Here is a 5,903-nt window from a genome sequence, read left to right as displayed (position 1 = left end):
TGGGTGGCTCTGGGAAGATCTTTTTAAGAATAGGGTCTCTGTCTAGTATGGGTTGCAATTTTTTGAGGATTTTCTGTACAGGTTCAAGGGATGGGTGATACGTCATAATCAGCGGTGTGCGATTTGTGGGGGGGTTTCTTCTGTACTGCAGCAGTTCTTCACGTGGGATCCAGGTGGCTCTTTCGAACATGTGATCTACCTCTCTGGAGGAGTGTCCTTGTTGGGTGAAAGCCTTTTTAAGATTGGTGAGGTGGCAATCCCGGGTGTTCTCTTCAGTACAAATGCGGTGGTATCTGAGGGCTTGGCTGTATATCACAGCTTTTTTGTTGTGTTAGGGTAATTGCTGGTTCTGTGCAGATATGTATGTTGGTCTGTGGGTTTCTTGTATACTGTGGTCTGTATTTTACCCTTCTGGATACTGATCATTGTGTCTAAAAAGGAGATGTTGGTGCTGGAGTGTTCTAGAGAAAGTCGGATGGAGGGATGGTGATTGTTGAATTTCTGATGGAACTCAATCAGAGACTGCAGGTTCTCAGTCCAAATGATGAAAATGTCATCAATGTATCTTAAGTATAGCAAGGGTTTGATGGTGCAGTTCTTGAGGAAGTCTTCTTCCAGGTGGCTCATAAAAAGGTTGGCATACTGTGGGGCCATTTTAGTGCCCATAGCTGTTCCCATCATGATTGATTTTTAATATGATTTTTTTCATCTATAATTTGTTAAAATGATATCTTCTGAAATATTTTGTGTGTGGCTCTCAACAGCTCACCAAAACTTATTAAGTGGCTTGCCAGCTAAAATAATTGCCCACCCCTGCCCTAGACTGAACTTGCCTTTCCCTGCTATGTAGTTCACATACCATATCTCAGATACTCCTCTTTCCCCACTTATTGCATAAATCAAAGCTCTATAAGGACACTGAGAATACATACATATAGTTTCCATATGTACCACATTGTACTACTGGAGCACCTAGAGATTCCAGTCAGATAAGGAACCAATGTGCTGGGTTCTTTATGAATGCACAGTGTAGCAATTCCTGTCATAAAGAGCTTGCAGAGAAGATACAAGTGATTGTAATAGACAGCATGGCAGAGGAGGAGCTACAGTGAAAGGACAGTGTCATTGGGTGGGCTAGCTGGGGCAGCATACAGACATTTGGGGAGGTTAGAGGGAAGTTAGATTGAGTTAAAATAGCCACTTGATCTAAGACAAGTCAGGATGGGGAGGTTAGCAGGGGTTGTTGGGGCGATCAGGGGGACAAGCAGGCTTGGGGAGGGGTCAGGAGTCCAGGAGGGAACAGGGAGGCAGGCAGGGTCCACAGAGAGATGGGGGGCAGACAAGGTCTACAGAGGGGTGCTGGGACCCAGAAGGTTTTGACAGGTTCAGGGGGGCTCATGGCTCTGTGAGGGGTCTTGGGGGGGATGGGGAACTCTCTCCACCCCCTGGGACCAGAGACTAAGAGGTTGGGTGGCTATTTTTAGACACCCAACCCCTTCAACTGGAGATGAACAACCCTCCCTATAGCCCTATCACATCTGCCCTTCCCCATACCCCATCTTACTTCCTCAGCTTCTGGCATTGGCAAACTCTGATAAAACTTACACCAGGAGTGGCTTGTGGGATGGGGGATTTGGTGAACTGGGGCTGGCTAGTCCATGGGGGAGAGGTGTCTGTCTCAGGGTGGGGCAAGAGGACTGCTAAAAATAACCCAATGCCAGGTATGGGGTAGAAGAAGCACAGCCCCAGGGCTAGGGCCAGAGGCTGGGCTTTCCCAGACCTGGGGGTGTACTGGGAACTGTTCAGAAGTTCAGTTAGATTGGTCTCACTAAATGTAAGCTAAGTTAGACTACCTTGGAAGTACACTTAACTTGGATCAGGTCAGCCATTTTTAGAATAATCTAACTGTCCTGAACTTCTGTACGGTTCACACATAGATCCACCTAACTAGTATGAAGTCCATACCTGGGCAAATTAAGTTAGATTGGGTGTCCATTTTTAACATGATCTAACCTCCCCCTAACCTCTCTAAGGCTAAGTACATATAGTCAGAAAGCCCAAGGCTCAATTGATTCAATCTTCGCAGGTTAGGCTGAGCTGCATACATTGAACCGATAAGTAAGTGAACAGACATTCACTTTTGATTCCAGAAATGCAACCACATGCCTTCAGTGGCCCATTTATGAAGTCAGGAGGCACTAAAGCACACCTCCCTGCTCAGCTGGAGCAGACAGTTTTGGGCAAACCTAGCCCACCCATCCTGTGAGGGGGGCTTGCAAGGGAGATGAAAATCATCCTGGGATGCCAGGGGACTGTGAGTTAACTTGAATCAGGAGGGGATCTGGGACAGAAGTTCAATAAACTAATTTAACCTAAATCAGTTAAGTCTGATACTACATTCATCCAGTTTTGGCCATTTTGAAAGCAGTTTATAGGCATTAGATTTCTCGTGTGTTACAGCTTTGAACCAGTTTCAAATCCAGGGATCCGGGTTTTCTGTTTGCTGCAGAAAAATGAAGACAAATGCAGTTTATTTCCTTTAAAGAAGAAAATTATGAATTTTCTACTTTGAAGGAGAAAAATCTGGGAAGCCACAGGTTTACCCTTGCAGGCTGCCAGAATTCCAGCTTGCATGGGGCTGATTAGACCTGAGGGGAGTGGGATGCAGGGGAAGCCACATGCATGTGTGTGCACATACACATGCATTTGGCAGCCAGGCAGCTGTGGAGAGCATCTCCTGCAGATCCCTCCAAATAAGTCTATTGGAGAAATGCAAGTGATTGATGGGGAAAGGGGGCATATGCCCCCCCAGATTTCTGTGCCCACAACAAGGCACAGGGCTGCACCCAGGCTAGACCAGCACCAAGGTAAGGAAACCCCTGGCCACCAGGCAGCAGTGGGGAGCACAACTCCATGCTGCCGCTGCCGCTGCCGCTGCCCCTGCCATATTGGTGGAGGGACTGCCATGTTGGTGCAGCGGTCCCTCCAGTGCTGGGTCCTACCCACTCAGCTGTGAAGGTGGCTCCTGCCCAGAGCTAGTTTGGCCTGGCTGCAGCCCTATGCCCCACTGTGGGTGCAGAAATCTGAGGGGGGGGGACACATGTCTCCCCACATACATAACCTGTGCCCTCCCTGCTCCCCCATGTGTGGCCTGTGCTCCCCTACCATCAATGTGTTGCATGTCCCCATACCTCCCTCCCCCACACACCCACCCTTGTCCTCATACACTGGGGGACTAGGGCCAGAGAGCCGGGGGCAATGGGTTGGGAGTGAGGGGCACCAGCTGTTGGGGGGGGGGCTGTGGATCAGGATTGAGGGGCACTGGCAGGGCTGCGGGGGCTGTGGCTTGGGAGTGAGGGGAAGCAGCATGGGCAGGGGCACCAGCACATCAGGGCTGCTCAGTGCCACAAAGGGGAGGGACACCCATATCTGGATTTGTATCCTGGTGAGCAAAGGGGGCAGGGGGAGCTCTGATTTTTCATAATAAAAATAATCAAATGTCAAAATATATAAGTATTTAGAATTTCTTTTATTATAATGATTTAGGTACTTGAAGGCTTCCAAATTGCTTTAAAATTGTAAATATATCAATAAAACAGTGTGTTCAACTGATACCTATATATATATAGTGGTTTCATTTTAATTGCAGAAAAACACAGATTTGGGGGGGTGTTAATCAGAGAATTTGCTATTTTTAATCAGACAATTTGCAATTTCTAAACAGAGAAAACCAGGATCCCTGAATCAGTTATATTGGTTTATGCATAATTTCTGCACCTGTCACAGCTTTCACTCTGTTCTATTTGTACCATCACATTGGCCTGGATCTAGAGAATCTCCAAGTCGTCTGTTCTGATATCTGACCTCCCCCAGGTCATTTGACTCCTTTAGGTATGTTTCCAGAGGCTCAATCTGCTAAGCTAGTTAACAGAATCTTATCGCTGGGGTCTCAAAGCATGGAAGCATCAGTTCAAATTAACAGAGGATGGACACTAATTAACCAGCACTACTTCAGCTTGTGGTTACTTGGAGTTATGGAAAAAGCTCCAGGGGAATTCAGGAGCCTCTGCCACAGCCCCTCACTATAAGGCTGGAAACTTGAAGATGACCCACAGGCGAGCTTCCACAGAGTGTGGCGATTGGGAAACAATCTAGAAAGCAGAAGCTCCTTTTCTAAGTGCTCAGACTCTTAGTCTTACACTGGTTACTACAGTCATTCAACAAAACCTGCACTCATATTAAGCAGTGAAGCCTAGTCTGATTAGAACCGAAAGGGTGGATGAACAATTATTCCTTTATCAGAACTTGAAGATGTTATTAAGAGCTATGACAATGTTAGGATGCATGGGCGACTGGTGCTGCTTTAGTCGCGGGGTGGGGGGCACATGCCCCCGCTGCGACCAGTCCCGCTGACCGGGACAGGGCAGGGTACCCCGTGGGCAATCCCACGATGGCTGATTGCTGTGGCCAATCACTACGATCACTGCAGCCACTTCCAGGAGTGGCTGCAGCCGCTTCGGGGGGGCCGCCGTTCGGGGGGGAAGGTGCCGCCTGATCGCTGCAGCCGCTCCCAGAAGCGGCCAAAGCCAGTCCCGGAAGTGGTGGCAGCGATTGCAGCAGTCAGCTGGTGCTTGCAGTGGGGGGCACTGGCACTCCCACTTGCCCCCGCCACCCATTGCCTAAGCGGCGAGTGTGGCCAGCCAGGGGTTACACGTGCACCCCTGTGCACCCACTATATATTGCCACTGCTAGGATAACTGCTTTTTCGCATGGCTGAAAACAAGGAGAATCATGTTTCATCATCAACAGCTAGACAAAAACTTACAGGCACTATAATTATTTGTAGTTTAGTTTTTAAACAGTAAGGGACAAATGTGAGATAAAACCAAATACATTCTTGTTCCCCACAGGGAGCAACTGTTCTTCCATAGAAATTAGCTTTGGTAAAAAAAAAATAAATCTGATAATAGCAGGTTGTGGTTGTATTAGAAAAGGACATCTTTAGTGAACCCCCACTGCACATACCCAGAAAGAAACACATTGAGGAAAATATATAAAGATATAATTTAAAAGAAATAATACAATGTTATTATTGTTAACATGTTCATGTGTGTGTGTGTGTGTGCGCATGCACGTGAATATAAAATTAATAGATTTATATATAAATATATCCTGTCATGAATATGATTACATTCTGATACATTACTGCATTTTAATTCGGTGGGGGCTTGAAGGGGGCAGGAAAATGTATTATGTGATTCCCTTGGTCCCTGCCATCTCCCCCTGCCTTGGGGCTTGCCCTGAGCCCCTGCGGGGTGGCTCTGCCCCCCCTCAGGCCGATTTTGGGGCGTTTTCAGCCCCCTCCCAGTCCCAGTCCCCTGTGTCAGCCTGAGGCTTTTTTTTTTTTTTTTGCGCTTTGCAGTTTAACCCTGTCCCAGTGAGGAATGGCTGCTCCTACGCCTGGCAGCTGGCATGAGGATGTCTCTCGGGACCTCCTGCTGACTCATGGCCTGAGGGTTCATACCCCTCTCCATGTGGGGCTCGAGGTTTGCGTGGAGGCTCTGGCCGCGCTCCTGGGATGGCGTACCATTCGCTATGCGGGGCGTGTGAACACGGTCCCGATGATCTATTTGAGCAAGCCCGCCTTGGTTGACAGGGTGTGCGCAGAGGGCCTGGACATTGCGGGCGTCCATTACCCTGTCACGCCCCTAGACACTCAGGCAGTGAGGGTGCTTATTTCCAACGTCCCACCGCACATTTCCAATCGGGAGCTGGCCAGGGGACTCGAGGCCTATGGGGTTCCTGCGAGTCCTTTTCGCCACCTGCCGATGGGAAGCAAGGACCCTCAGGGGAAACACATCCTGTCTTTTCGGAGGAAGGTCTTCATGCTCCTCCAGGAGGGC

Source organism: Alligator sinensis, unplaced genomic scaffold (genome assembly GCF_000455745.1).
Source record: "Alligator sinensis unplaced genomic scaffold, ASM45574v1 scaffold1146_1, whole genome shotgun sequence".
Lineage (NCBI taxonomy): Eukaryota > Metazoa > Chordata > Crocodylia > Alligatoridae > Alligator > Alligator sinensis.
This window is presented reverse-complemented; position numbering follows the sequence as displayed.